This window comes from Halyomorpha halys, unplaced genomic scaffold (assembly GCF_000696795.3).
Source record: "Halyomorpha halys isolate HHAL.00 unplaced genomic scaffold, Hhal_1.1 Scaffold5.1, whole genome shotgun sequence".
Lineage (NCBI taxonomy): Eukaryota > Metazoa > Arthropoda > Insecta > Hemiptera > Pentatomidae > Halyomorpha > Halyomorpha halys.
The window spans coordinates 2211073-2225264 of record NW_027106871.1 but is presented as its reverse complement, the minus strand read 5'-3'; the positions used below and the strand labels follow the sequence as shown (position 1 = coordinate 2225264).

General features: G+C 29.7%; 1 long non-coding RNA gene across 1 annotated transcript in view; it reads right to left on the bottom strand.

Moving 5' to 3' along the window:
- Positions 1-11646, bottom strand: part of LOC136795251 (uncharacterized) — a 56854-nt gene extending 45208 nt beyond the window's left edge. Inside the window, exon 1 of the long non-coding RNA XR_010842830.1 lies at positions 11484-11646. This is a non-coding gene — a long non-coding RNA (uncharacterized lncRNA). The remainder of the gene's footprint in view (positions 1-11483) is intronic.
- Between the last annotated feature and the right edge of the window lie 2546 nt (positions 11647-14192).

Below are 14192 nucleotides of genomic sequence, written 5' to 3'. Positions count from 1 at the left end.
GAATTATAATCCCATTAGAAAAAAAAAGAGATAACGCCATAAGAAATTTAATTAAGAAAAAATTCATTAATTTATATACCAACTAACTGGACAGATTTGTAAAAAAAAAAAAAAAGTAATATAAATATTAATAAATTTAATGAGAATTAGGAGAACAAAGGCAGATTACAAAACGAGAATTGTTTATTGAGTGGAATATGCCATTAAGTTGTGTAAGCTCTTTAAGGAAAACGGCCGCATCAAATTCCATGAAAGTCGCTGTCGCAAATGAAGTCGTGCCAGAAAGGAACATTTAGATTTATGCATTCGGTCGGTTTATTAACTAATGATATAGGTCACCTTCAAATTTCATCAAAATAGGAACAGTGGTTAAAAAGATGACAAGATTAAACCTGTTAGGATCTGAGCATATGCCATAGGCTATCTGGAGATCCCAAACCAATAGTAGGCTCTTATTACAGCAAATCACGTCCTAAGAATTTGATATAGCAGGATATCCATATTTAAATGAAGTTTAAACCAAATTCTGCTGGGTTAAGCAAGTATGGGTTTCAAAATCACTAAGAATACATTTAGATCTTTATTAAAACAAGACCATCTGTGAAGTTTTAAACAAACTTCATCTTCTCGAGAAGAAATTATGAGGATCAGTAACTAGTAAAAAGTTATTTTCTCAACCAGTTTGTCGTCAAATTTATGTAATGCCTCACCTCTTTTTCAAGTAATTTAATATAATATTTAATTACAAAATGTGTTGCTGAGTACTCTCTGAGTCATAGACCCAACAATATATATTAGTATATTAAAGAACAAAATTGATACAAGGAATCAATATATATATTATAGGTGAGACAAAGCAATTATTGGGTGACAGAATTTATCAACACAATAATGATTTGAAAAACAAGGAGAGGGATCTAAATAAAGCGGCACTAGTACAGCATGCAACCAAAAACCAGCATATTTTTGATTTTGAAAATACAATGATTTTGCATAAAGAAAATAATACATTCAAAAGGAAAATACTTGAATCCATTTACATATCTGAAAATATTAATTATACAGTAAATTTATGCAGAGATATTAGGTAAAATTAATTTATGAAAAATATAGGATAAATTGGATGTGGATAATTATAATTAGCCTTGATAGGAATTTTACTAATGAAATAAAGAGGAAAATTAACAAAAGTGTTATTATAATAAATACTTTTAATGCTTGACCTGAGTGGAGGAAGGTTACAAGCATTGTTGTGATAAAGTTTTAACAAATAGTGACTGTGATACATGATTTTAATTTTGGTTTTAATGTGAATATTGACTAATTAGGTAATTAAACATAATGTAGGAAATACTTACTAACATATTTTATCTAATGTTTTAATATTTCATAGAAATGGTTGTTTTGACCTGGGCAGAATAGCCTGCATGGAGTTAGTTTTTAAATCATATAGTTCCAAAATTGTATTAAGGTAAGATAAATTATAAATAATAATGTTAAGTATTTTAAAATGTTTGAGGATCATACATGTAATAAAAGCTGTTTTGTAGTAGATTGTCCCTGAGGATGGTCGGATTGGCCGAAACGTCGGACTTATAAGAAAAATAAAATGTGTTGAGACTAAAATGGATAGAAATTAAATTATTTATTTTTAAAAAATTAACCAGTCTCAATAAAGTGTTTAAGATTATGAATTAAATAATATTTAATGTTCTACGATATTACTAGGAAAGATATTACAGAATTTTGTCCATATTTAGTCAACAAAAAAAAGTTAGTTATAAAACAAAAAAAAAATAGTTATAAATGGAGTTAATATTATTAACATAAATGGAGTTAATATTATTAATAGTTAATATTATTAACATGCAAATTCAGACTTAGGTACTCCAGTCAAATAAAAGATCCATAAGATCCAAAGGTAACGCTGATAGCACAAGAGCACGGTGGAGTCAGTCCAAAAAGTCGGTTATTTACCCCGATTTTTAATTACTTTAATGAAACCTACGTACAATTCAAAATTGATGAATCTGAAAATTACATATAGTTAGGGGAATAAAAAATGACAGCTGTTTTAAAACATTATAAAAAAAATATATTTTTCATTCCGAGCTCCATGGCGTTAAAACCGACTACAACAATAGAAAACCTAATATCATTTAAAGTAGAGTAAATTTATTAAAACATGGACCCTAACAGAGCAGTTTACATTTAATAATTCCCTAGATATAGTTTTTTAAAAAGCAACATTTCTTGAAATATATATTGAAAATCAGTAGGTAGTGAATTTATGGTGGAAAATCTATATCTCAAGAACCATAAGACCTACGAATATCTATTAGCACTCAAATTAAAGCTAGTTTAATGTGGTATAATGTAGTTTATGACGTTTTTCTTTGTAGGAGTAGTAGCGATCATTATATTTGCTAAAATAAATTGATTTCTAGTTGTTCGGAGAAAATTTCGTATGTAAAAATTCATATTCATATGAAAATACCATAAAATTACTACCTAGGTATACTTAGTTCATAGATCAAAAATTTTGACCGAACAAATAGAAATCAACATTTTGTGAATTTATTTTTGAAAATATCATCAAAAACTACTACTCCTCCGAAAATCTCGGGAAATAAAATATATCTCGGGAACTATTGAATGTAAATAGTTATATTAGGGTTCATATTATAGTAAATTTACTCTTCCTTAAATGATATATTAGGTTTCTAGTGTTGTAAGTAGTTTCAAAGATATGGGGTCCCGAATGAAAAATTAATGTTTCTAACGTTTCGAAACAATCACCATTTTGTATTCCCCTAACTATAATAATTGGCTGACTCAACAATTTTGACTAATCATTTTACATGGTTTTCAATTAAGCAATTAAGACTTGGGGTGAAATGTCTGATTTTTTTCTACCTTGTTTAGTATCATATGTATTTACTATGATGTTTAATGTCGCTGGGATCTAAAACATCAGTAATAGTCTACTACACAGTAGATGCCATATTATATTTAGAAAGATTAATGAAAAAATCGCATTGTATAGATTCACCCTTTGCCTAATTTCATCAAGGCAGGCATAACATCGGAGTGAAAAGTTGCTGATCCCCACTAAAATCATGTCGTTTTTATTTACTCACACTAATATTGCTACTTCTTCATCCACATTAAATATAAATAATTCAAATTGTGTAATTGACAATTACATAATTTTTTAAAAATAGATTTGGTTTGAACCAATCAACAGTAGTTCACATTCATTATAAAAATTTATCAAAATCTAATGAATGATACCATTCCAGAATTTTGCAATTTGCATTATTTATGTTTATGTCAGGCTTAACTCAAAGAAAGAAGAAAATGCTCTTAGGGAGCAAAAATTAATCAAGAAACATATGCAAGATACAAACGGAAGGAAATCTAAAGGTAAAAAGACTTATTGAATGCTAATAATTTAATTTTACTTAACTGAATGTATTTCACAAATGTTATGACGATTTTCATTCTAAAAAAGGCAGCAAGTTACACTAATTATATTGATTTATGTTAAGTAGAAACAGTATTGCGCTAGTAAGATCTTTAGATCTATGTTTTTATTAGTATATTTAATAAACTATTGTTCTGTTATTTTTTGTTTCTTACAATTTCTGTTCCCAGTCAGTGTAGGATTGGTTAGCTAATCCTGCTCATTTCTCTAATCCTCGTTTTATATACTTCCTCATGCTCATAAACTTCGTTACCATAAATGTTGACGTACCCTCACCAGAAAACCACACAGTCACTTCATCCAAGAACTAGATTATCAATTTGGTAATTTTACATTATTCCAGTAGATATCATATTGGTTCTTAATAAATTTTACTATATTTTAGAAACCGTATAGTTCTTTAAAAATATTAAAATTTAATTTTTGGTAACATTCGTGAGTTTCGGATACATTTCAGCTTTCTTTTTAAGGCTTAAAATCTGAAATTTTGCGCCATCTTGGTAAAACATGCTGTTCTTTGTGAACCGCGAAGGCGGATGGGGTTTCCAGAAACAGCATTTATTATGTATTTATGTATCTGTACTATATATTTCTATCTATTTATTAAATAAATATGACCTATACTGTTCTTAGAAATTTATCATATATCTATTTAAATCAAAAATCGGACACTAAAGACCCCTGCTATGGTATGCTAGATATAATTTTGTATATTTAACATAGAGGTTCTTTTCCAAAAGTGCCGTGTTCACCAATTAACTTAGCTATGCTAATCAGGTGGCATCCAGGGTAGTTAACCATTAAATCAAGCTATGACAACATTTGGTTCATTACGGCTATCTATAAATATATACATTATTTTATCACAGAGTTCATGAATAAAAATATATTGGTTACGAATTATCATTAATTTGTGCATGCAAATGAATTGAGAATACTGAACTAGCATGTGGTTTACTAGAATTTAGGATTAACATTAAGTTGCCAATCCGTTTAGCATATAGTTTTGAATAGGGCCAGCCAATAAAGGTAGAGCCAGAGATATCGGTACACAGTTGTTTCTTATTATTACAGAAGGTACAATTTCCTTTACTTCTGCATAAATGAATAACATTTTTTAAAAATTGACGTAGGTCTCACGTTGCATTACAATGATATATATTATTGTTTAAAAAACTCTTAATTGAAAACCAGGGAAATAAGTATTCAAATGTAGTTAATGTATTGTATTTAAAGTTAAATTATTTATGAGGTCAACTGAAAGAAGTATTCTTTTTCTTCTTCGATGTTCCCAAGTCTATGGATGGAAAAAATAAAGTTAGCAGTACTCTTGAGACACTCCAAGTTGCCGGAAGTATAGCTTGGACGCCATATCGGTAGGTTCACGCCATCTCTGCTTCCGTTGCAACTCCATAGAACACTTGTTGAAGTGTTCGGTGGTATTTTGTCTCTTCCACATTCACATAAAGAGATTGGCCGTATCTTAATTGTTTTTTGGAGGGAAGCATTATAACCAGTTCAGACTCGCTCGATTCTTGGAAACAAGCAGTATGGAACCCGAGGTTTGTGATCTAGATGTTGATTGTTCCACCTCTCATGTAAAGTCACTCTATTGCTAGTGTTGACTTCCTCCAATAGAGGTATGGAGGTGATTTGAAGTAACTTCGAGCCCTCCTTTGACAGTGCATTGACACTAGTACACGCTTTCCTGGAAACACCATGTATCCAATATCTCCCGTCGTACCTTTTCCACTTTAAAACGTCTAAATTACCTCCGCCATCTATTTCCATTTGAAACTCGTAGGCTCCTAGTCACTTCTCTAATATTTGTCCACTTTGACTATTGCTGTGCGGTATATGGGGGAGTCTCTAGGGATCTCGAGGCGAAATTAAAACATTTGATAAATTGCCGTGTACGATTCATCTTCGGGATTCCAAGGGACGTCTCTGTTTCCCGTTTTTATGCAGAGCTGAAGTGGCTTTATCCTCCCTACCGCCGTAAGTATTTCCTTGCATCCTACATCTTCCAAGTCATCCATTCCCGCCATCCTTCATACATCTCCGAGCTCCTTCAATTCAAATCCTCTATTCGCTCCCGCAATACCCGCTCCCGGTCTTCAGATTTATACACAAGGCCCCACCGAACCGCTGCCTTCGATTGATCGTTCATTATCCGATCCTCATCCTTATGGAACTCCATCCCTTCCCAACATCCGTCGCTCCAATACCCTCCCTACCTTTAAATTCCGCCTGTTCAATCATTTCTTATCCCTTCAGACTCCATTAAATTGTAAATATGTATATAAACTATTATATCATTATTAATTATTTTTACATCGTTTTCTTTTTTTTCTTTTTTATAGTTCCACTGATTAAAGTGAGAAAGCAACTTATAATCATTTTTATAATGACTATTTATATTTCTTTGTATTTTTGTTTAAATAACTCTGAGGCTCCTCAGCCCTCATCTGTCGATTTCTCTGTATTATTCTAAAGGGACTCGTCCCAGAATAAATAAAGCATTATTATTATTATTACCATACGATAGTGTCCTGGGTACGCTTCAGGGCGAACTGTTCATAAATAATAGTGAAGCGTTCCAAATCCGATGGAACAACCTATGTGTCAGCCCTGCTTTCTATTTTACCATTAGATTCAAAAGAACCAAAGGTGCATTTGTCAGAAATACAATTTCTGATTCATAAGTTCTGTTAACCTATATTAGGATTCTTATGGCCATCAGTAATGAGTCTTGATCAGCAAAAAGAATAATTTTCTTAAATAATTTCAAAGTTAAATACCTGGTGATTTCATAAGGATAATTAACATTTATCATGCAGCAATAAACACACACATATATTTGATAAATCAAAAACGTTAGAGCCATTTTCGAGAAAATCGAAAAAAAAAAATGTGTAACATCAATATCATAAAATGGCATTTTGGTCAGCCGATTATATCGAAAAAGTTACTGCCACGTCCAAAGCATAAGCCCTCTTAAATGTGTAATATCAGTTTCGTACGACTTTTCTATTTTGAGAACACGCACACAACGGCTTCGGCGCCTAAAGACCAACAAGGTCTGTAAATTCAACCGAAAAAAAAAATATATACGCACACACATAGATATGAAAACTTTCTAGAAATCTCATGGTACATTATAACTTATCATTCGAAAGATAATTGAAAAGACCTAACAAAAAATGTTTTCATTGGAAAATCCAAGGTAAATCGGGTCATTATTAACAATGAAACAGCTTATTGGAATCCGGTTTTTATTACTTGCACTGTCATTTCATTGATTAATGTTTGTCTAGTTATTTGTTGCAACAATTTGTTTACCACGTTTTTACAGAAATCAAGTAGAATAAACGATAAAGGATTGTGGTTTGTAGCCACAAAACCAAAGACACTTTTTAATACTTTTTGATTTACACAAATTTGGGAGGTCATCAAGTTAATCAGATACGCTTGGTCAAATACTTATGTAATTTACGTAGTCTTTTATGTGGCAACTTGGTTAATCAACGGTCTCTTGTCAGTAGACAAATAGTAAGCAAATGTAAACAAATAATGAACTTTCGTTTGAGCAAAAGGACGTAAAAAAGTCCTTTACCAGTTTTAAAGAAGCCTACTAAATGAATAGCTAATAAAACAATAGACAAGAATCATAAAATCAATAGTTATGATAATTCATGATTCTGTGCGCCCTAGACTACCTTCACAAAAGAATACTTCAAGCAATTCAAGAAGCACAGAAGCCATATAACATAACAACAATTCCCGTTACAATACATTAAATCTTATATTTTAAGTTGAAAAATGTGAATATAGTATGGAGTGAGTATGGATGGAAGAATATTCATTTAACAGTCTCCTCAACACACATTTGTATTTATTTAATTTGATTCCTTGGTAATTAACTGCTAGTTTAATGTTTCAATATTTTTCAAAATGATTCAATTTACTTTTGGTTCATCAAGAAATTTTCAGTTGCTTAGTAATTTTTAATTCTCTTGCTATTTTATTAATTACAAAATATTTTAATTATCTGTAATCAATTGAATTAATATGTTTTTCCTTAAAAAATGTTTATAGATTATATTTTTAGTTATCATAACATAGATTGTACATTATTTGTTATATTTTAACCTGTATTATTTCATCATCTTATTATATTTGAAAACACAACAGGTTATTTTTTTTTTCTTCAGCACACTAAGATTATTTTTAATTTTATTTTGTTACTTAGTCCTCACATTTCGTTTATATTCATAGATAATTAACTTATTAGGCCAACTAATTCTCTATGTCTCGTAAGCAATAACATGTGTAAATAAAAAAAATATTACAGTAAAAAGCCACAGTCATTATTGGCAGCCACTTTTTCATTAAAAACATTATATTACAACTAGATCCTGTGAACTCTTAGCATCGCCAAAGAAAAGCTCCAATATATTGTAACTATTTTAATAAATAAACGATAAAAACATAGTAACATTATGTTTAAAAATAGTTATTAAATTACAAAACGCCTTGGGTAACAACTGGAAATATTCAGAAAAAATATCCTTTCCACTATTTGCTTCTCAGCCAATTGTGATCACCAATATAATTCAATCATATGGAGAGAATAGAAAATCAATCCAAACATACCTTTTCTAATTTTTTATTTTTTTTATTAATGTCAATGGACTTATACGAAATTAAATAACTATTCCTAGATCGCTATTATTCAACTATTATTCTAGATTAAATTATGACGAAATCACTTTCAGCAGTTCTTAGAATTATTTAAAAATAGAGAGGTCAGATGATAAACCCCAAATTTTGTGAAACCTAAATAATCATTGTTCTTTGTATTCATCACACATTCAAAAATGTGCGAAGGCACAGCACTTCCCATTGCTCTCGAAATTTAGGAAGATTGAACAATCAGTAATACAGAAATAACCCAATACTACAGTCTAATTGTTGGCATCATACATCTAAGCTAAAGCGCATTACCATCATAATGACGGTTTTAATCGTACTGTCTCTCTCTCAATACAATATATATTGATATTCATGAATAATATATTTATCTTTTATTCATATTTATTTACGCCTCCTCCCCAATTTTGTAAGTAACTTTTAAAATCACTGAAGTTTTAATTATAAATTTTCTGTAGATACCTTAGAAACGAACAGGGTGTAGGAGCTTTTCAGTATCCACAATACATACTGCGAAATACCACAGTATCTGACTACAGAAACCGACAGATGTTTTTTTATTATGTAGGATACATTATATTTTTTCTTATTGAAATTTTTTACAACATATCTTTTTATTGACCTATAATCCGTTGTCACTATCAGTTTCCTCGACCAGCCGAGGAGATGAATATGGCTACCAATATGGTTACACCTCAATTATAATGATGGATTTTTACAGAAAATGGAATTCTGAAACAAAATTGTTCTTAAAGCATTTTAGAGTCTCTGCACCGTTTGCAAGTGAAACATAAAAAACCGTTAAAATTGTTTTCAGTATATTTAGATTAACGCTTTCAGGATCAGTAAAAATAAAAATAAAATAAAACTCTATCCTATTGGCAATTCCAGTTGAGTTAGCTCAAGAAGGACTGGAAGAAGGTAAAACATTAGCAATACCCTTAAAAGATAGACTATATACCACTCTTACAGCTCTGCAAAAATCAAATTAAAATTGCCGGGAATAAGGGAGGAGGAAATGAACATATGAACACATACTGGGACTCAGCTGTAAAAGAATCCTATCAGTATCAGGCTAGAATTTCAGCCAGACACACTTTTTTATATTCATCAAAACACTACAGTGACGCTCCTTGATTCTTGACTTAATTGGTCTTAAATATTATGAATTTTCTGCTAAATGTATTTTTTAGAAAAAATTGGAATTCAAATGGTCCGTTAATATAAAATAAACATCTGATCAAGAAAAAAGTTTTAAATTTCCACAAGAAAAATAATCTCCATGAGCGCTTCTTTAAAAACTACAAGCCATGATAAAAAAAATCCAACAGAGGCAAGTTTTTAAGTTCACAATTTCAAGAAAATTGATAACCATTTAATAATATTTTGGTCCTTACTTACTATTTCTGTACTTTAAACTAGTATTCCACATTTTTGAGTTTAAACAATATGTTTTTCCTTTCCTTGCGGCTAAATATTGATATCATAGATCTATTTCTTCAACCTGAACTTTACATAAGTATTGTCTGAGTCAAACATAAACTTCAAAGGGTGTAAACCAAATTGGGTTTTAGTTCATAGCTGTGAAGAAAAATGATAGTACATCCTAGATATATTGCTCCTGAATAGAACAAGAGACTGCCATTTCAAAAATCTATTTTTCAACATACTTAAAATAATATAATAAGTGATGGGAGTGGGTAGCTCATTGACTATGGCACTGTGCTACTATCTCTAAAGACCCAGGTTCGAATTCGCCGATAATTATTTTCTGTTTCACTGTAACTACGTCAGCTCTGTGTGGTTGAGTGTGATCTTGAAAAAATCACCTTGTATTAAAAAGTGTCTGATTATTGAATACTTATTGAATTGATTTACAAATTAATTATAATGAACCTAATATTCAATTCCACCACATTAAGTGGAACTGTCACATATTTGGGCCCACCAAATTAATAAAAAAAAGTTCAATAGTAGAAAACTAAAGTGATTAAATTTTCTCTTGCTATTTTAATGTATAAATTGTTCCATCTTGTTGAAAAAAATGTTTAAGCTTTTCCTACATTTTACTGTGAAACATCTGGTCACTTTAGTAATGTTTTAAAGTACATAACTGAATAAAAACAAAATGCATCAGAATACTTTTGGCTATGAGTTAAGTAAGAAATACGCAAAAGCCATTGACAAATAAACAAAACCTCCAAATATATTAAATAGTAATTTAATGTATGTGTAATAAAAATTTCTTTGACCACACCCAAACCATCTTTATATTGTAATAAAAATTACAAAAATATATTCAAAAACTCAAGAGTAGTGTGTAAAACCATACATATGATACAGCCATACAATCATCTTATCTTTCAAACATATGAAAGAAGCATGAGGAGAATGTCTCTTGAATTGTAATTTTTAATAGTAAATACCAATGGTTTTACAATATGTTAATCATATTAAACTATTTAATTTATAAATAGAAATGGAAAACTTGAGTAAAAATTGTGAATGAGTATAAAACACTTCCCAACAAAAGTTAATGATATGCTCCAATTTTAACACTAAAAAAAATATAGAACTTATATCTTATTCTTGACATTTATAAACAATGATGTATTTGGGGTATTACCTATTCCATATTTTGGAATGGAAATGAAGTTTAAAAAAGAGTCAAAGGTACTTAAAATAAATGATTAAATAGAAACGTTTTATACCATTTTTCCTATTTTCATTTTCATTGTTACTCAGTACAGCATTAATTATAATTCTATAATAACTAATTAACATGGGAGTCTTTTAATCTATAATTAATAACATGCTAGTAGGAACATCAAATGAAACAATTAACAATTAAAATCAACGATGGGTAAGAATAAATTAGACTGACAAACTATGTATAACCTCCAGGATAGAGAAAAAACAAATGATTTTTGACAACTTTAGACAGAACATATAAATACTCATATAAGGAAATATTCATTGATCTGAATTTGGATTCAATGATTTATAGGAATGTTATAAAACTAAAGATAGGTTTTAAATTAAAAAGAGATAACAGTATTCATCAACGTTGATTAGTACAAAAGCGAAAAAAAGTACTTCAACTTGATTTCAATACAAATTAATTAGTAAGATGTAACTGATAAAAGTAAATATATTGAAAGATAATTTTTCAAAAACCGAAATGCTTCTAGTAGGCGTGGTTAAATACGGCCGGTATCTGAAAGGTATCTTATCAATACAACAGTCTGCTTATTTAAAACGATGAAGAGGAAATGTGCCTTACCTTAATCATGATATTCCAAACTGTCGAAGTTGGTGATAATTGCCAAATGAGCAAAAGATAAAAAGCATTTATCACCGAGACTCGGCGGAGAAAACCATTCCCAACTCACCCATGGCGGACTGTTGGAATAAGCACTGGGGGTGATAGAGCCATTGCAATAAGCCCGCCCTTAGCCTGTTTTAACATAACGGAATTATTAAAAGGAACCAACCATTTATTAAATCCCTTATACATTTACTTCTTTTAAACAATAATAGTCACAGGTTTCCATTATAATATATTTTAATTAAATAATTCTTAATTATTATTGGTTAATTAATAAGCAGTGTAATTATCATTCAATGACGTCGTACACTAAAAATGTTTATTTACTGAAGTTTTTGATATCACCAACTTTAAGTTTGATTTTACTAATTGCTGAATCTCTAGGTTTTTTAAAAGAATAATATTGATATTAAGCTGTTTTAAGTGACTCCTGTTTGAATAAAAGCATGGTAATTTTAACTTTGCAAAAGTTTTCATTTTGTTAAGTACCGTCTTTTAGGACTTAATGCCTCAATAATCCTTTCATTCATTCAAATAAGCCATCAATAAACAGGCTCTTAACAAGATTGAAAGATGAAAATTTCTAAGCTATTTTATTGTTTTAAACTATTACAATTAATATAAGAAAAGAGATGATAAATTATCCAAGGATCATTAAAAATAATAAAACCTTATACACTATAGTACCTACAGATTATTTGTGTTCACTGGGGGCATTTAATGACTTTAAATACAATAGAAACAGATCTGGTTTTCCTTTATACTTTTTCATTCACAAAAATAAGTTTTAATGATATGTCATTCTTTCAAATATCGAGCTTTTGACAAAACTTCAGGCTTTTTAGGCAAATTTAAAATTATAAATCTTTGGCAAACTTTTAAAGCTTCTCAGAAAAGATATTAAAGATTCTTGGATTGCATTATCATTAAATTAATATTTCAAAAAAAAAAAAAAAACCTTTATGAAATTTGAAATCACAATCACCTTAAAGGTATATAAATTGGATAATTTATTATTACAAAAAAAGTTGCTATAAGGGATGAAGAAATATAATAATATATCTATGAAAGGTTCATGAAGTTTTCTCCACCTATATCCTTAAATATAGAACAAGCACAAATTTCTTATACTAGTATTCTTTTCCTTATTTTGTTGCAACTCTTTAGACAATTTTATTAAGCATCGGTGAATACAAAGTCCTTATGATTTCATTAGTAAATTACGTCATATGTATTCTTTCAATCCTACATGCCCAATCAATCTACACATTATTTTATCATTAATAACTTATGAATCAATATATTTTCAAAAGAAATGCTATCTCATTTTAAACTTCATTTCTTTATTCTATGTTTTGAACATGATTCCAAGCAGTTTTTAAATTTTCAAGTTCAATCTTCTTGATTGTAAAGATCATACTGTCAAAAATTTAAATTATGATCAGTATTATTGTGACATTTTTCTATTTATGTTTTACATAAGTAAATGCATTATTCAGTTGTCAATTATAGGATCACATATTTATTCAGGACTGTTAGCGAGTTACTTGAAAGTTCTATCTAGTTGCTCACTAAAAACATGATGATAAATTAATATGACAAATAAGGTGAGAATTCGTGTTAGTTTATGATCCATAATGTTATCAACAACCTACTCATTTTTACTGGATCTGGCCAGTAGTTTTTTACATTTTCATAATGCAGGATAATAGATGCATCAACCTTGAATAATAATAGGCTTAGACTTCGTTTATAAAAAAATTATTTTTTTTAGAATTTGAGCTGTAGGTCTACTCGCCATGCCCTCCTTTACACATGTTTTAAAACAACTCATTTTGATATCAAGCAGTAAAGTGAGAGTCACATATAGTTTTGTCAGTAACTTACAAAGCCTTAAATGCATGACTGGGTATAGCAGATTCAGTAGGTCTCAGCTCAATGCAGTATGATGCCATGTATAAGACCAACACTTCTCAATTTTTTTTTTTTTTTGCAATATTTTAAGAAAGTGGTGCTCCTGATATTACTCCGCTTGATCACCCCACGGTGCTGTGGCATTCACTTTGGGAACCACTGGATTAGACAGCTAGATTGCTAAAATGTATATATTATGTCTACTTGTCTGTTTGAAACCTCTCACTCACTAACTATTTCATCTTTGCATTTAAAAAAAATGCCATGGCTATAAAGCTGAAATTATTAATGATAGTTTTCCTTATGCTGCGCTAAGGCAGGATTTCAAAAATTAGAATACTTATAAAAATTATTTCTAGAACCTAAAAACAAATTAGTTGTTTGATTAACTAACTAACTATACATCTCCTGGAATATTATATTCCCTCATTTAAAAGAAAATATAATGCTTTAAAAACAAATTAAACATCATCAAAATTGAATCAGTATTATCAAAGGTAGAAAACCTATTTTACATTTATCTTAACATGTACTGCTCTCTTAGACTTATTGATCCTAGTTTCTCAAAAATGGCAATCCCTGTGAAGCTGAAATTATTAATGATGGTTCTCCTTATGCTTTATATGTGCAATGAGATCGGGTTTCAAGAAAATTGGGCTCCAAGTAATTTAAAAAAATTATTTCTAAAACGAAGAGGGAGAGGATGATTAAAACTATACTAGGGACAGGATTGCCCACAAGTGTCTTCAT